Below are 19873 nucleotides of genomic sequence, written 5' to 3' on the forward strand. Positions count from 1 at the left end.
AGTGCGGAGAACTAATTCTAATTAGATTGCTAAAGAAAGATCGTACAAATCGGCATCACAGAGCTACATCTCTAATTAAGAGTCAACTGATGATTTCAACCATAAGACTTATTTGTAAAACTTGTCCTGATGATCATTTTTGCATTTTAAAGTTTCTCTCTATCTATTATAGTTTTCAAGATAATAGGCAAAATTTGAAAAAAAGTGGTAAAATTTGATTCTATTTTGCCCAGAGATTACAAAAATTTTCGAAAAATTCTTTAAAAATTTACTATGAAGGGCAATAACTCCTGAAGGGGTCAATTGACCATTTTGGTCATGTTGTCTTAATTGTAGATCTTACTTTGCTGAACATTATTGCTGTTTACAATGTATCTCTATCCATGATAATATCCAAGACAATAACCAATAAACTGTCAACACAGAGATATGTCTCACCTGTTTGTTATTTTGATAATGCAAATGTTGAAATTAAAATAGCAATATTTTAACATGTGAGTTATGCAAATATTCAAAGTCAATGAACCATGACTGAAGGTACAGGGATAAACAATCTCCATGGAAATGAGATGTGCCAATGCTAATACAACTGCAAACCAAATACCATTGACTTTTCATAAGTCGTTCCCTTTAAACAAACCTAAACACAAACAATAACTTGTAAACTAAGTAAAAGTTCCCATAATTCCCATAATTAGGGGGTGGGGTTATATAATCTCCATGGAAATGAAACTTGCAAATGCCAATACATTTGCATACCGAATATCATTGAGACATTGACTTTACATTTGTGGTTCATCTTAAACTGACCTAATCACAAACTAATACATATAAACTAAGCAAAAGTTTCAAAGTCAATATACCATGACTGAGGGGTAAGGAGCAAATTTTTTATATTCTCCATGGAAATGAGATGTGCTAATGCTTATACAACTGCATACCAATTATCATTGACCTACCACTAATGGTTCCCCTTAAACTGACCTAATCACAAACTAATACATGAAAACTAAGCAAAAGTTTCAAAGTCAATAGACCATGAATGAGGGGGCGGGGCCAAATAATCTCCATGGAAATGAGATATATATGCCAATGCTTATACAACTGCACACCAAGTATCATTGACCTACCACTAGTGGTTCCCCATAAACTGACCTAATCACAAACTAATACATGTAAACTAAGCAAAGTTTCAAAGTCAATAGACCTTGACTGAGGGGGCAGGGCCAAATAATCTCCATGGTAATGAGATGTGCCAATGCTCATAAAACTGCATACCAAATATCACTGAATTACCACTAGTGGTTCACAATGAACTAGACATAATCACAAACTAATACATTGTTGACGCTGCCGCCGTCGCCACCGCCAGAAACAGCATACCTATGTCTCGCTTTTTGACTCCGTCAAGGCGAGACAAAAACCTGCAAAATTTTCTTAAAATTACCAATTCAGGGGCAACAACCCAATAATAGGTTGTCTGATTTGTCTGAAAACTATATTCACTAATGATGATTGTGGCCAAGTTTGGTTAAATTACTTTGGCCCAGTAGTTTCAGAGGAGAAGATTTTTGTAAAAGTTAACAGACGACGAAGGGCCCCAAGTGACGATAAAAGCTCACTTGGCCAGGTGAGCTAAAAATACCTTACAAAAGTTTGTAACATTAGAGCTCTATTATTTTAGTATCATGCCATATTATTAAAATAGTTTCTCTATTACTTTCAATTCCCTGTAGATGTCTTAATGTATTTTATGTCTCTCCTTTGGATTGAAGGACATCAGTTTTAAATAAATTAAAAAGTACAAGTACTAAGCAAGTTGATTGTCTGACCAAACAAATAACAAAGGCAGAAAAAAGTAGCTTAAACTTTTTCCCCATAGTAAATAATTATTATAAATTCTAAAGAATAAAAGAAAAAGGAGAAACTTTGGCACTGGCTCTAATATATAATGTATACATCTCAATGTCATGAAAATCCAGTGCTATTATACATTACTCTGCTGTCGATTTATGTGTATACTTTATCATGTTTTGACCTCTTGTACACGTTTTGTCTGAGGAAATAAAATATTTTGTCTTTGTTGACAATCAGGAGGCTCATGTTATTATTGTAAATCAGCTGATTATGTTCTTACCAGCTGCACATGGTCAATCAATTAAAAGCAATAAATTTCTTTAGTTTTAGTGACCACAAATAATTGCTCCCAATCAAGCATTAAATTTCTCTGACCCTAAAATGTTGTGGAACAGTAACATTATAGGAGATCACAGCTGAAGTGTAAAACCAAATGTTTTTATGGAGGCTACAAATGTACATGAATACACATAGATCTACACATTGTGAAAATTGGGGTTTAGAAGTTAATTTAAAAAAAACGAAATCTATAGTTTTTAATACATCTGGCCGTATTACAGATGCACAGCTTTCATATAAAGACACATACATCCAAAATACCCAACATTATACTTATCTTGGCATAACTTTTAGTGTATCTGACAGCTTTTCAGAAGCCAAAAATATGTTATATAAAAAAGGTTTAAAAGCTTTCTTTAAATATACCAAATATTTTACTAATTATAAAGCTAATATCTCCACTCTAATGCACATTTTTAATGACACAGTGAAACCCGTATTATTATATGGTTCAGAAATATGGGGTTGTTTTAATTCAAAGAGTTAAAGAATGACACAGAACTAAATTATTTCTATAGACTTTGTAAAGATCTGTAAATCGAGAAAGTGCATCTAAAATTCTGCAGATTTACATTAGGAGTGAATAAGCATGCAACAAATTTGGCCATATTTGGTGAATTAGGTCGTTATCCTCTAATGTTAGATATTTTAACAAACATGATCAAATATTGGAAAAGAATTCATATCACAAATAATATTTTATTAACAAATGCATTCTCTCTCAAATACATTATCGAAAGCTGGGAAGAATTCTTGGACTAGTTGTATTCATGCTATCCTGAAATTGCTGGATTTACAAGAGTATCAAGTACTCTCATCTAAAACAAACATTAAGAATATGGTGAAAAAGAAATTATATTTAAAATATTGTAACTTATGGAAGAAAGAATTATTCAATGGTAAAAGACAAAATAAGACCTCTGGAAATAAACTTCGAACTTATCGATTATTCAAACCAAACTTTAATTTTGAGCCATACTTATTGAAATTACCATATCTTCACAGATGTGTCTTAACAAGATTTAGAATTGGAGCTCACAAACTTGAAATAGAAAAAGGTCGTTACTTTAATATAAAATTAGAAAATAGAATATGCAAACTCTGTAATGAGGAAGTAGAAGATGAGATGCATTTTCTTTTAACATGTAAAGCTTTGGTTAATGTTAGAAATCCCTATCTAAGCAAAATATTTAGTAAAAATAAAAATATTTCAAAACTTGATAACAAATCTCTGTTTATTTGGTTAATGGGAAATGAAGATAAAAATATTTTGATAATTATTTGTCAATTATTGGAGGTTTTAAATAAAAACAGGAATACAATACTAAATTAGAATACTTTATATAGAGTTATAGATATATATGATCATATATGCATTTACAATAGTTACTATTTACATTTAATTAAAAATTGGTATGCTGTGAGGTGTACTGTCCAATAAGGGTCCAGAATAACAAACAATGGGTCATATTATATATTTTTATTATAACAAATGACTTATTTCAGTTACTTTGATATTATATATTAATCAATTAAATCATGTTATGTACTTTGTTTAAACTATTTTTAATTTACTTTTATATTATGTTTGCAATTATATTGTAATTATTCTGCTCATTTTGGGAGCCGTGATTGGCACATAAAATATTTGTTTGTTTGTTGTTTGTTTTACATAACATTTATCCATTTTAACTAAACATGTTATTAACAGACAGTTGGTTGTCTTTTTTAACATTTACATATATATTTACTGGTATACATGTACTAAATCATTATTTACTAAACTTAACATAGGTTCAGAATATTTTTGTTTTGTTTTGACCCAAATAATGACTTCAGACAAAAATATATATTATACATGTCTATATAATAATATACATGATCATATGAATAGAATTAAATAACTCCCTTGAGTGCCCAACTGTTTTCTGGAATATTGCTTGTATTATGTTTTTGACATTATTGAATCAAAATGTCAATATAAGCAGACACAAAATAAAGGAAACAAGATTGTACCCACTTAATAAAGAGAAGAAATTTAAATTTCTTCTTTGACTACACAAAAAGTAGGTATATAATTATATTTGATTGAAACAGGAAAGAAAATTACATATATATATACAATATGAGGATTTGGATAAAGATTGGGGTTTTATTACATTAAATTATATTCTTTGATGTATAGCCTGTTCTAATTAAGAATATAAATCACATTAACAAAATCTGTTTGCCCTGATTACATGTTTGCCCTGGGTCTGTTCGCCCTGAGTTCGTTCGCCCATAGAGTCCGTTTACCTAGGGTTCCGTTCTCCCTACTTTTATTAAAACATATTGTTTTATGGGTATTAAACTTTAAAAAACTTATTCAGATATTTATATGGTATAAATTCTGGAAATATTTAAAAGTTGTAGGCTTAAGCATGTTAAGATTTGTTTTAGAGCATTAATTGTTCAAAATAATAATTCTCACTGATTGTTGTAATGGATTAATAATAAAAACAACATTTTATTTTGATAAACTAGCTATATAGTCAGCTTGGAATGAGTAAAAACAATGATGTACAAATTTTAAAACTTGAAAAAGATATAAATTCATATTGTTATCAAATTTACTAACCAGAATTAATAAAATTGTGAACAAATATCAATACCATCATAAGTACAATGTATTCCAGTATTCCACTATGCAAATTAAAGGAAAATAATTTATATTTCATTTTTGGTTGCAGCAAATACAAATATTCGGCAAATTTTTCAACAAACTTTAACATACTCTGTTCAAATAATAAACATTATGCAACTAGACTATAAAAAAAAAATATATCAGAAGGAAATTTGAAAAAAAGGCAGGACAAGTTTGAGTAATAAAAAGGTGTGATGCATCACTTTGGCCAAAAAAAAGGCAGGATGACTATTTTAGTATTTATGTAAAAAAAAAAAGTCAGGATAAACTAATGAAATAGTACACATTTTTAATAAGGGGCCAGATGAAGCACGCCTCCGGGTGCGGAATTTTCTCGCTATGTTGAAGACCCATTGGTCAGGTTGGGCTCAAGTCAGGAAAAGTGGGGTATTCCCTGTTTTCAGTATACTGGGACTTCTTTTTTTCTATTCAATTTATGGTATGAAATCCAGTGGCGGATCCAGAAATTTTCATAAGTGGGGGCCCACTGACTGCCTAAGAGGGGGCCGCTCCAGTCATGCTTCAGTGATTGCCTATATAATCAACCAAATGTTTCCCACAAATGGGGGGCCCGGGCCCGCTGGGCCCCCCCTTAAATCCACCTCTGAAATCTACAAAATGCACATTCTACATGTGATAACAATGCTTTATGATAGCAAGTGTTTTTATTAGTTCAAAAATCAAGCTAATTTCAAGTCTAATTTGATACTCAACTCACAACAAAACAATTCCTTTGGTCACCAATTCATACCTTGATCATCAATTATAAGATGACAAAAAGATAAGTTAATCACTTGGACATTTAAATTCAATGAATAGAAATTTTCAATAGAAGTGAATATAATTCAGTTATGGTCAGTTACACCTGGAGCATGCAACTTGGTCAATTGACTCCTAAACAAAAGATTTGTGTTTTTGAGTTTTAGAAAAAAACAAGGGCGAAGGCTTCACTTTAAGTATTTACATTAATAGAATAATACTACTGATTCAGTTAAAATGTGCGCATTGTACAGATTTCATGCTTTAAAATTTGAAATAGAAAAAAGAAGTCCCTGTAAACTGGGTTTTTTTAACACCAGAAAACTGTTGGTAGCCTTTGCCTTTGGCTGTTTTCTGCTCTTTGGTCGGGTTGTTGTCTCTTGGGGTAAATTCAGTAAAAAATCTCCCATTGACTGTAATGCTAATCTATGTCTTGAATTAAATTTATACCTGATTTACCTTTAGAAATTAGAAAATTTCATATATCATTCATGAAAGTACAAATGTAGCCCTATCATTTGCAACAATAAAAACATAGGGTCATGCGGCATTTTTGGGCATTCACATGGCCTTGTTTACAAACACTGTAGATTCGCACTTAATTCCTTCACTGACCCCCATTACTCTTCAACCCTGTAGTAAAAAAATTTAGTACATTCAGCATTTATTTTTTATTTTTTTTCAACTCTAGTTTTTATCCATCTATCAAAAAATATTTATTACAAACATTATCTACCAATCAGAAGAGCACATGACTTCAGTTTTATACAGAAAGCTCTCCCCCAAATGGGCGGTCCCTGATGACGTATATTTATTTACTGAATTTACCCCTCTTTGACACATTCCCCATTTCCATTCTCAATTTTAATACAAAAAAAGGCAGGATCGAATAGAGTGAAAAATACATGGCAATCTAATAAAATGAAGGACAAAATTTTTCATCCTGTATATAGGGTCCTAGCACCATAAAAATCAAATGGTGGTCCCTTATCTATACCTTAGACCCCCCCCCCCCCCCCAAACAAAAATCCAGTCCCTCTTTAAACGTACGTTGCTCTCACACTTGTTTTAACTAAATGTTTACCATATATATATAAATATTGAAATCATTTCAACAACATGCTCCTGTCCGGGATATATTGATTCAGCAAAGCTCTGCATGACCTGCATCTTCAAGGTCACAAAAAGTTTGTCTATCCTGAACTGGTTCCCTGATTTATTTGGATAACAGACGCTTTTTCTATCGACACTGCGGCCTGCCACAGTCTTTCTTGACTCTTTTTTTTGTAGATCAAACTTTAACAGATTAAAGGTGAGAATGTTTGTTCCGATTCCACAGACCTGTTACCTGTTACCTATTCTGTAAATTCCACCTTTTTCAGATGAACCACTTCAGTTGGAAAATGATCCTAAGGTAAAGCAGGAACATATTCATTTATATTATGTTAGATATACTGTTCCTACTGAGGGTAAAGGTATGGGGAAATCTGGATTTAGAATATTTTTTTGTCATCTGCTCGACCACAATAAAGTCAATGCTTAATAGATAGAGAGCAATAGTTTCCCTTATACAGTTTAATAAAACAAATTTAAAATTCAAAAATAAAGATAATTCATTAAATCAAGACTACTAAATATGGACCTATTCAAGTACACCTTTTAAGGTGTGCTTGACTGGATTGTATTTAATTAAATTTTGTGTAGGACTTTTTGTAAACGATAAATGCTGGCATGGACATAATACTTAAGTAAATTAAATTTTATAATGAAAATCTGTAATAGATAAAACTAATTAAAAGTCTGTTTTTTTTTACAAAGATCTAGGCTTTACTTGCACAAAATCCCTATTTTTTATTCAAAGATCTAGGCTTTACTTGCACAAAATCCCTATTTTTTATTCATCTACATCACAGGTATTTGGGGCATGGACCCTCCTTATTGGGCCCACTGTAAAAAAAAGTCTTTTTTTCCATATTATTTACAATTTTCTACAATGTATAGACATATAACCTGATAAAAAGTCTCAACAATCCATTATTAGGGAGCTGCCATTTGATTTTTATGGGGGGGCTAGGATGAAAAATTTTGTCCTGCATTTTTTTTTAGTTGTAATCTCTGTCCTGCCTTTTTATTTTTCACTCTATTCGGTCCTGCCTTTTTTATTTTTAGTTTATCCTGACTTTTTTTTACATAAATTGTCATCCTGCCTTTTTTTTTTGCAAAGTGTCTCATCCTGCCTTTTTTTTTACTCAAAACTCCTGTCCTGCCTTTTTTTTTCAAATTTCATCCTAGCCCCCCTACTGGAGCCCCAGTGTATGAATGCATGTACATATCTTACCAAGGAGGTTGATCTTGCATTAGAGTCGGTTGGGGTAATTCCGTACACTTTTGGTCCTAAATGAAAGTCATTTGGTTCCCTGTTTGATAAACAAGCGAAATGTAATATGTATGGTATTTACCTGCCTGCACGAAATTACCCAGATCGACTGTAATCTTTGTCATGATGATGTTTATAGATTAATCATTTATGCTCATTCTTTTTTTTTTCATTAATAAAAAAATTCTACAGATTAAGTATAATTTTATAACTTATATTTACATGATTTATTTCCAACAAACTAAGAATGTTTAAAATTTTTAAAATTCACAATCTAGATAACAAAAGTTTAACTTTGCATTATTTGTTAAAGGGACAGTATAGACTCAGTTCATCATTATGGTAGGATCACATGTCCTGTGCATGCTGTGTTTATAGTATAATAGATTTATTATGTCTTGTCTATCTGAAGTTTGGTTAAACTGCCTACTGGGAAAAACATTATTAGATGTTTACATTCCCAATTACTACTATTAGTCAATTATGTGTGAAAAATTTCAACTTCATGGGTTTTAATCCCCTAGGATGTGAAACATCATTAGAATTTGTAGATATAAATGAAGAGATATGAAAGTTTAATCCTCAGTACTGTGTCAGTCACTTAAAGACAATAAAAACATTAAATTAGGGTAATAAATATTCCTAAAGAAATGAACATTGAGAAGTTCTCACTCTGACACACATTTCAATGATCAATTAAATCATCTTTTATTAGGGAGCTAACCATTTGATTTTTAGGGGGGGTGGCTAGGATGAAAAATTTTGTCCTGCATTCTTTTTAGTTGTAATCTCTGTCCGGCCTTTTAATTTTTATTAAATTAAATTTATCCTGACTTTTTTTTACATAAGTTGTCTTCCTGCCTTTTTTTTGCCAAGTTGCTCATCCTAACATTTTATTTTACCCAAAACTCCTTCCTGCCATTTTTTTTAAAAATTTCATCCTAGCCCCCCCATAAATTTCAAATGGTAGCTCCCTTAGATGTGAGGACATCTGATGAATGGTTGATGATTAAGGCATCATGATAGATAATATTTAAACTCTTTCCTTACTTGAAAAAGGTTCCCTAAAGAGCACCAGGGCGCAAAATTTCAGGGGGAGGGTGCAGAGCCTCTATGTTACTGCTCTCCTAGATACTGATTTGTGAACATGTAAAAATAAGGCGGCTAAAGCCCTCATGTATCATCAACAAAGATAGTGACAAATGAATAATTTTATTTCCTTTTTGCAATTTCTCATTGATGTGATGTTAATTTTCTGTTAGAAGTCACACGATTCTGTATCTATACTAGTATGACAGTTTGCCTAAATTTCACAAGACTGTTTTATCTTATTTTTGCAGAATTTTTTTTTCTAGGTGTGCAAGTATTGAACATCAGCTTGAAATGCAATGTGACCTAAAAGACAACTTAATAATGGACAGATGTAAGTATTTGGTAGCATCGTTAAAGATATGGGGAATGTATGAAATTGTTTGAAAAAGTCCACATATAATACATGTAATACACTCCTTGAAAGTAGATTATTATCCTTTTACTGTTCTGCTAAATGAGGGTTTGGATGACTGAGGGGGTCCTTTATGTCTTTATTCTTTAAATATTAGACAATTTTTCTCTCTATTCAATATTTATTTTGCCCATTTATATTATCTCTATTCAATATATTTGTGTGCCCCATTATTCAATATTCTGTATTATTTTTGCAGTTGTTTCTCTATTCTTTATTTGTTTGCCCTTTATTCTGCACTTTTTTGTCAATTATTCTCTATTCTGAAAACCCCATCCATACTCTCCATTATGATATATATATATATTCCACTATTCATTCCAATGAAAAGATAAAAAAAAGTTTTATGTTGTCCATATTCTAAATTGTTCTCTGATAATTCTATTAGTTACATAGTGTGCTAGTGACCTAATACGGTATAGATGGGGTCAGTAAATTCCATATGGGGTGAGAGCGAAGTTTGAATCCCCATATGGTATTTACTGACCCCATATATACCGTATTACATCACTAGCACACTATGTAACGAATTTATCTCACTGAATATCTTAACATGTGGTATTTAGACTAGTGACCTATCAAAGTGAGCAAGTCTTCATTCCGTTAGCATTAAGAAACTACTTCCATTGGTCATACAAAAAAACAAATGCCAACAATAAAAACTTGTTAGCTTTAAATGTGTTTTATGAATTTATTCCAATCTTTCATCATCAATTTCTTCGTCTGTTGAAACCTTTAAGATTTTTTCTCAGTACCGTTTTGTTTTTATAAAGGGACGTAACACCACTACTAACCGTGTATTGAAATAAGCCCTGTCTACTGACCTTATATGGAATATACACCGTCTCCACGCGGTTGCTTTTAACCAATCATATTCTTAGAAATGTATAGGAGGTAAGATAAATATATATACCAGCATATGAAATTTGATTTCTCAATCACAAGAAATATCTTTTATGGTTTTGTTCTATATACATGTATCTATATATATATGGAAATTTGGTAAAATAGATAAAAAAAAAATGAAAGAAATGGATGGTAAGTACATTTGTATATATGATACAGAAACAAAACAACACAACACAAGTATAAACAAAAGACTTCTATGTAAACATGAATAATTTAAATTATGATCTTTCAATAGTATTTTAAACTTTAAGTGTATAACTCTTTATGCCCCCCGCAATTAAAAGTTGGGGGCATATTGTTTTACCCCTGTCCATCCGTCTGTCCGTCTGTCCCATTATGGGAATATAGTTATTCCAGATAACTACTCTTACAGTTTGAATGCTAAGAAGTTTTCACTTTGCTGGCAGTTTGTACATATATTGAAGATGTGCATGTGGTCAGGGTTTTGATTTTTGTCGAGCCTGCGACTTTTTGTCGCAGAAAGCTTGACATAGGGATAGTGATCCAGTGGCGGCGGCGTTAGCTAACTTCTTAAAAGCTTTGTATTTTAGAAGGTGGAAGACCTGGATGCCTCATACTTTGTAGATAGATGCCTTATGTTACGAAGTTTCCGTCTCACATGTCCATTGTCCATGACCTCATTTTCATGGTTCAGTGACTACTTGAAAAAAAAATATAAAGATTTTTTGTAATGTTAATTTCTCTCTTATAATGAGTAATAGGATAACTATATTTGATATGTGCGTACCTTGCAAGGTCCTCATGCCTGTCAGACAGTTTTCATTTGACCTTGACCTCATTTCATGGATCAGTGAACAAGGTTAAGTTTTGGTGGTCAAGTCCATATCTCAGATACTAGAAGCAATAGGTCTAGCATATTGGGTGTATGGAAGGACTGTAAGGTGTACATGTCTAACTGGCAGGTGTCATCTGACCTTGACCTCATTTTCATAGTTCAGTGGTTATAGTTAAGTTTTTGTGTTTTGGTCTGTTTTTCTTATACTATATGCAATAGGTCTACTATATTTGGTGTATGGAATGATTGTAAGGTGTTCATGTCTAGCTGGCAGATGTCTTCTGACCTTGACCTCATTTTCATGGTTCAGTGGTCAATGTAAAATTGTGAGTTTTGGTCTTTTTGTCGAGCCTTCGACTTTTGTCGAAAAAGCGAGACATAGCGATCCTACATTCCGTCGGCGTCGTCGTCGTTGTCGTCGGCGGCGTCCACAAATATTCACTCTGTGGTTAAAGTTTTTGAAATTTTAATAACTTTCTTAAACTATCCTGGATTTCTACCAAACTTGGACAGAAGCTTGTTTATGATCAAAAGCTAGTATCCAAAAGTAAATTTTGTAAAAAAAAAATTCTATTTTTTCCGTATTTTACTTATAAATGGACTTAGTTTTTCTGCCAGTTAACATTACATTCACTCTGTGGTTAAAGTTTTTGAAATTTTAATAACTTTCTTAAACTATCCTGGATTTTTACCAAACTTGGACAGAAGCTTGTTTATGATCAAAAGATAATATCCAAAAGAAATTTTGTAAAAAAAAAAATTCCATTTTTTCCGTATTTTACTTATAAATGGACTTAGTTTTTCTGCCAGGAAACATTACATTCACTCTGTGGTTAAAGTTTTTGAAATTTTAATAACTTTCTTAAACTGTCCTGGATTTCTACCAAACTTGGAAAGAAGCTTGTTTATGATCATAAGATAGTATCCAGAAGTAAATTTTGTAGAAAAAAATCATTTTTTTCCGTATTTTACTTATAAATGGACTTAGTTTTTCTGCCAGTTAACATTACATTCACTCTATGGTGAAAGTTTTCAAAATTTTAACAACTTTCTTAAACTGTCTTGGATTTGTACCAAACTTGGACAGAAACTTGTTTATGATTAAAAGCTTAGTATCTAACAGGAAATTTTGTTAAAATTTTGTTCCATTTTTTGCGTATTTTACTTATAAATGGACTTAGTTTTTCTTCCAGTTAACATTACATACAGTCTGCAGTTTAAGTTTTTAAAACATTTATTAGATTCATAAACTATCCTGGATTTTTACCAAACTTGGACAGAAGCTACTTACAATCAAAAGATAGTATAGAGAGGAATATTTTTATTAATTTTTTTCCTCATTTTTGTTGAGCCTGTGATTAACAGCAAAAGTAGGCGAGACACTGGGTTCCGCGGAACCCTTACGAATTTTTTTCTAATACTATATGCAATAAGTCAACTATTTTTGGTGTATGGAAATATTTTATGATGTACATGTCAGTCTGGCCGGTTTTATTTGACCTTGACCTCATTTTCACAGTTCATAGCTCAGTGTTAAGTTTTTGTGTTTTGGTCTGTTTTTCTATTACTATAAGCAATAGGTCAACTATATTTGTTGTATGGAAGGATTGCAAACTGTACACGTCTGCCTGGCATGGTTCATCTGACCTTGACTTCATTTTCATGGTTCATTAGTCAATGTTTAGTTTTCTTGGTTAAGTCTGTATCTTAGAAACTAAAAGCAATAGGTCAACTATATTTAGTGTATTGAATGATTCTAAGGTGTACATGTATTTCTTGTTTGGTTTATATGACCTTGACCTCATTTTCTTGGATCATGTTAAGTTTATGTGATAATTGTAGTAAAGCTTTATATTTAGAACTATCAACATAATATCAATGATTAGTAAAGAAGGCAAGACATTTCAGCGTGTGCACTCTTGTTATTAATATTTTCTCTTTTTGGAGATAGTTAAACTTTGTCATTTTTTGGAGTATATACTTGCATAAGAGGTGCTTAGCATTTCGGGAAAACTCCTCCTTCAATGAACCATAAACCTATGTGCTCTCATACTCAACTTTGTGTATTTTAAAATAACACTTTGCATCTGAGGGGACATCATTTATGTCTCCCAAACACAATAATATCTCAAAGAAAGTCTCACATTGACTTTGTTATAATACAGTTACTTCAGAGACTTGGAGTGCAGGGCATCACTTTGTCTAGTTTTAATCTAGTTTAAAAGAAATATCATGATATGAAGTTAGAATTGTATACACATACATTCTAACTTTAATTTTATTAGGGTAGGTTTGGTAATTATAAGTCCCTTACCCACAAAGTCTTAGGGGAATTTAGGTCTGTCTGTCTGTCTGTCTGTCTGTCTGTCTGTCTGTCCACCCGTCCGTCTGTCTGTTTGTCTGTCTGTTTGTTTGTTGGTCCGTGAGGCAAATCAGTTTTTCACACTTTTTTTCATCATGCTTGAATATATTGACTTGATATTTGTTATATATTGTTTACACCATGACAAGTTATAAATCAAGTTAGCATTTTGTTCCTATACAATGAATTTTTAACTGGTATAGGATTTTGTATTGCCATGCAATACTCTCAGAATATTTATTTCTTTTTAGCTCACCATGAGGCCCGAAGGGCCCTATGTGAGCTTATGCCATCACTTGGCATCCGTCGGCGTCTGTTGTCGACGTTAACTATTTCAAGAACATTCTCCTCTAAAACTATTGGGCCAAATAACTTCAAACTTTAACTGAATGTTCTTTAGGGCATTAAGTTTATATCTGTCTGTCTATCTGTCTGTGTCCGTCTGTCTGTCTGTTCGTCCATCTGTCCATTTGTCCTTCCCTAGGTCAGTCTGTTGGTCAGTCTGTCTGTCTGTCTGTCTGTCTGTTTGTCAGTCCGTGAGGCAAATCAGTTTTCCACACTTTTTTTCATCATGCTTGAAGATATTGACTTGATATTTGTTATATATTGTTTACACCATGACAAGTTATAAATCAAGTTAGCATTTTGTTCCTGTACAATGAATTTTTAACTGCGAGACTTTGTATTGCCATGCAATACTCTCAGAATATTTGTTTCTTTTTAGCTCACCATGAGGCCCGAAGGGCCCTATGTGAGCTTTTGCCATCACTTGCATCCGTCGGCGTCCGTTGTCGACGTTAACTATTTCAAGAACATTCTCCTCTAAAACTATTGGGCCAAATAACTTCAAACTTTAACTAAATGTTCTTTAGGGCATTAAGTTTATATCTGTCTGTCTATCTGTCTGTGTCCGTCTGTCTGTTCGTCCGTCCGTCCATCCGTCCGTCCGTCAGTCTGTCTGTCTGTTTGTTTGTAGTCCGTGAGGCAAATCAGTTTTCCACACTTTTTTTCATCATGCTTGAAGATATTGACTTGATATTTGTTATATATTGTTTACACCATGACAAGTTATAAATCAAGTTAGCATTTTGTTCCTGTACAATGAATTTTTAACTGCGAGACTTTGTATTGCCATGCAATACTCTCAGAATATTTGTTTCTTTTTAGCTCACCATGAGGCCCGAAGGGCCCTATGTGAGCTTATGCCATCACTTGGCATCCGTCATCGTCCGTTGTCGACGTAAACTATTTCAAGAATCTTCTCCTCTATAACTATAACTGAATGTTCCTAAGGGCATTTAGTTTATAAATTTTATCCGAAGTTTTGATCCATCAACAAACATGGCCGCTATGGCTAAAAATAGAACACAGGGGTCAAATGCAGTTTTTGGCTTATATCTCCAAAACTAAAGCATTTACAGCAATCTGAATTGGGGTATAAATGATCAATAGGTCAAGATCTATCAGCCATGAAATTTTCAGACGAACAGAACAACCCATTGTGGGGTTGCTGCCACCAAATTAGTCATTTTAAGGAAATGTTGCAGTTTTTGGTTATTATCTTGAATATTATTAAAGATAGAGATAAACTATAAATAGCAATAATGTTCAGCAAAGTTAGATCTACAAAAAAGTTTATATGACCAAAATTGTTAATTGACCCCTTAAAGACTTTTATGTTAAGTTTGTGAGTAAGAGCCCTGGTTTACACATCAATAACCCCTAGAAAAATGTGTTTAATCCTTATAATTCTTAAGCCAAATATTCACGATTTTTAATTAACATTTTTTTGTGTAATGGCTACTATATAAATTACCACCAAATGCACAGGTCGTAACTAAGGAGATGGCCGCAATATTGACTTTCTAAAATCCATAAATGTTCCATAAATGCAACAGAACCTAAACTGAAATAGCACCTACCTCAAAAACTTCATTTTAATGAGAAATAATTCAAATTTGAAGTGTACAAGTAGTGAAATAATCTTTCGCTTTTAAGTTTTCATTTGTATGACGTCGTGTTTTGCCATGATGTAAAATCGTTAAATCATTCATGAAATTTCACGGAATTTTATTTAAATCTTAATTTTATACATTTTAGAAGCTTTTTAATGCATTAGTTCTTTTTTGTTATATATGCATTAGAATAGAATCAAATTTTATGTATTTGTTTTTAATCTCAATTGGCTGAAAATCCGGGGATCCCTGCATGCATGTGTATCGCGCATGAATAGATCACAGTGAAGGTTACGAAAGTAGTTTCGGAAACATGGTTTATCAAGTGTAAATCAAGGAAAAAAATCTAATTCACCAATCCAATTCAAGTATTTATAGATATGCAAATCATATAAGAATTATTGTAACCTTTAAAGACAATTTTACACAATTTGTTCATCATGTTTGATTACATTTAAAAATCTTCTGCTTTGAAACAACTGGGCCGAATACTTCTAAACTAAATTGAATGTTCCTTAAGGTATCTAGTTTATAAATTTTATCTGAAGTTTTGATCCATCAACAAACATGGCTGCCATGGCTAAAAATAGAACATAGGGGTCAAATGCAGTTTTTGGCTTACATCTCAAATACTAAAGCATTTAGAGCAAATCTGACATGGGGTATAAATGTTCAATAGGTGAGATCTATCAGCCCTGAAATTTTCAGCCGAACCGAACAACCCATTGTTAGGTTGCTGCCACTAAATTGGTAATTTAAAGGAAATTTTGCAGTTTTTAGTGATTATCTTGAATATTATTGAAGATATTAGATAAAAAAAAGGTTCGGCGAAATAAGATCTACAAAAAAGTTTATATGACCAAAATTGTCAATTGACCTTTTTTACGGAGTTATTGCCCTTTAAAGACAATTTTTCACACTTTGTTCATCTAGTTTGCTTGCCTTTCTTTAAAAAATCTTCTGCTTTAAAACTGCTGAATTTTTTTTTAGCCAAACTAGAGCTGAATGAGTTTCAGAGTATCTAGTATAAATTTTGTATTTTATTTCCTTGCATGCCAAGAAACATAGCCAGTATGGCTATAATGGAACATAGGGGTAAATTTTTTTTTTGCTTTTCAAGAAAATATGACAGATACAAAGAACATTTAAATGGCATTTTTAAGCCACTCATTAATAAATATTGAAAAGCAAAAATAATCATTGATGAAAGATTTTCAGCAAAATGTTACAGGTGAGCGATTTGGGCTCTTGAGAGCCTCTTGTTTTAAGATATAAATGAGAGAGCTATTTTTTTAAAGTTATTTATTATTGACTTGGATTTCAGGATTTTATATGCAGAATAGCTTTGACAGGCTCAGCTAATTCTAAATGGTCTGAAAAAAGTGTTAAGTTTTTGTGTTTTGGTCTGTTTTTCTATTACTATAAGCAATAGGTCAACTATATTTGTTGTATGGAAGGATTGCAAACTGTACACGTCTGCCTGGCATGGTTCATCTGACCTTGACTTCATTTTCATGGTTCATTAGTCAATGTTTAGTTTTCTTGGTTAAGTCTGTATCTTAGAAACTAAAAGCAATAGGTCAACTATATTTAGTGTATTGAATGATTCTAAGGTGTACATGTATTTCTTGTTTGGTTTATATGACCTTGACCTCATTTTCTTGGATCATGTTAAGTTTATGTGATAATTGTAGTAAAGCTTTATATTTAGAACTATCAACATAATATCAATGATTAGTAAAGAAGGCAAGACATTTCAGCGTGTGCACTCTTGTTATTAATATTTTCTCTTTTTGGAGATAGTTAAACTTTGTCATTTTTTGGAGTATATACTTGCATAAGAGGTGCTTAGCATTTCGGGAAAACTCCTCCTTCAATGAACCATAAACCTATGTGCTCTCATACTCAACTTTGTGTATTTTAAAATAACACTTTGCATCTGAGGGGACATCATTTATGTCTCCCAAACACAATAATATCTCAAATAAAGTCTCACATTGACTTTGTTATAATACAGTTACTTCAGAGACTTGGAGTGCAGGGCATCACTTTGTCTAGTTTTAATCTAGTTTAAAAGAAATATCATGATATGAAGTTAGAATTGTATACACATACATTCTAACTTTAATTTTATTAGGGTAGGTTTGGTAATTATAAGTCCCTTACCCACAAAGTCTTAGGGGAATTTAGGTCTGTCTGTCTGTCTGTCTGTCTGTCTGTCTGTCTGTCTGTCTGTCCACCCGTCCGTCTGTCTGTTTGTCTGTCTGTTTGTTTGTTGGTCCGTGAGGCAAATCAGTTTTTCACACTTTTTTTCATCATGCTTGAATATATTGACTTGATATTTGTTATATATTGTTTACACCATGACAAGTTATAAATCAAGTTAGGCCAAAATAAATTAATAGTGTGTTTCCTATTTCCCCACCCAAAAAATTAGGTAGGGTAGGTAGGTAAAACATTTTATTTTATGAAAACATTTTATTTTTTTTTATTGATTGGTCGACAGCCGAAAAAAAGTTCCAAATCAAATAGTTTGATGTGCGGGCTTCTCTGATATTTATAATAGTAATTAAATCTACAGCTTTTTTAATTTTCTGTTTTATATATATAGTTCTGCATCAGAAATATGAAAATAAACCTTAATGAAAATTTTATGCATTTCATTGGTCGTAAAAAGAAAAAGTGTATGTTCTTCATGATTAATTATCTTAAACCAAAAATGGCAGTGAAAAATCTGGCATGGTATGTTATTATGTTGGGCCTCGTTGAACCTAAAAATGTAAATGTCACACAGGGTATACATGTGGAAGCAGATTAGTACCCCTTGAAAACACTGTGAACCGATGCTAAGCAGCAGATAATTATGATTTTTTGAGGGTTAATACTCTGCCCTTGCACCCTCTTTATTTAATATACAGATGTGTTTTGATGTTTGACAGAATATGATGTTGGTTGAAGATTGGGTGGTTCTGACAATATTAAAATTCCAGGTTCTGAGAAGAGTGAGAATGTGAAATCTTTGTCTTATTAATGAGGGTAGTAATGCCATTTACCGTCAGGGGTCAAACGGTCATTCTCGGCTACCGTTAGCATCAAATTGGTTAAAATTTTACCTTAATTCATCAAAATATCCATATCGTGATTCTTCAGAGCAAGGATTTGTATATTATACAAATCCTTGGTCAGAGGTCTCAAATAATTATCGTTACCGTTATTTTTGGAAAATTTTTTACGTGATTCGTCAAAATCAGTCGATTTTTTGTATCGTCTAAAACAAGGTGTACATTTTATGTCATGCACCAAAAATTACCGTTAACGTCGTTTGGCAAGATTTTTTAGCGTTATTCTGTCTACATATAATTGTTCTGCCTAACAGAAGTTCCACTGGAAACTTTGTTATAACCAATGTCATAATATCTGTTCCTGTTGGAACAAATATTCTATACCATTCATTCCGTTAGGAACATATACTGTAATATTTATTCCAGAACACTTTTTCCATTTGGAACTTTTATTATGAAGGAACTTCTATTTCGTGACAATTCGTCATGAAGGTACCTCATTAATCTACTGGTCAAATAAATTGCAGATGTAAATATGACAGGATTTTTTCCCTTTTCTTGTATAAATTGTTATGGGACCAGCCAGAGAAATAAAAAAGAATAAAAGTAGACATGGTGCTGGGGCAGATTCATTTATAAATGAATATGAATCATACACCACGTCTGCCTACTGGGGAAAGCTTCTCAAGTTTCATCTTTCTCGTTCCACATTGTCTGTCCCCTTGCCATCATAAACTAAAAAGCATAAACAGCCGTTTATGTTGCGTCCTGGGCACAATTCTGTACAACATTCCTAAGAGCATGTTTTTACAACAATAGCTGTATTGATTTTAGCAGTAAATTTGAACTCATTTTACTATAAAATTGTTAGTCAATTTACCGACAGATACAGTCTGTCCAACCTGGAACGATTCTGACTTTTGGTCCAAAGAAGCACAGGTACAAGACGAGATTTAGTTAATATATGTATATATACTGAATACACTTCATTATATATATACAAATATTTAAAAAAATCTCGCTTGTACCTGTTCAAAGAAGTTGAGCAAAATGCGTCAACTTCGTATTTTTTTCGTCTATAGGTCCGCTTGATGTTCTTCAAAAAGATTCATCATATCGTAATAATCCGGAATCGATGTCATTATATTTTGCGTCCATGTGATCACATTTCGCATATTTCACAGCTAATACGGATCAATACGCTACACGGTTGCCGAAGGTGGCACGGTAGTATTTCCTGGCCCATAAGGGATAATGATAGCCTTTTTAG

At 32.4% G+C, this 19873-nt stretch overlaps 1 long non-coding RNA gene across 1 annotated transcript in view; it reads left to right on the plus strand.

The window, feature by feature from the left end:
- Nucleotides 1-6676: 6676 nt before the first annotated feature.
- The window catches only part of LOC127706451 (uncharacterized), a 30373-nt gene continuing 17176 nt past the window's right edge, over nt 6677-19873 (plus strand). Inside the window, exons 1-2 of the long non-coding RNA XR_007984460.1 lie at nt 6677-6950; nt 9371-9438. This is a non-coding gene — a long non-coding RNA (uncharacterized LOC127706451). The remainder of the gene's footprint in view (nt 6951-9370; nt 9439-19873) is intronic.

The sequence above is a fragment of the Mytilus californianus genome, unplaced genomic scaffold, assembly GCF_021869535.1.
Source record: "Mytilus californianus isolate M0D057914Y unplaced genomic scaffold, xbMytCali1.0.p SCAF_6, whole genome shotgun sequence".
NCBI lineage: Eukaryota > Metazoa > Mollusca > Bivalvia > Mytilida > Mytilidae > Mytilus > Mytilus californianus.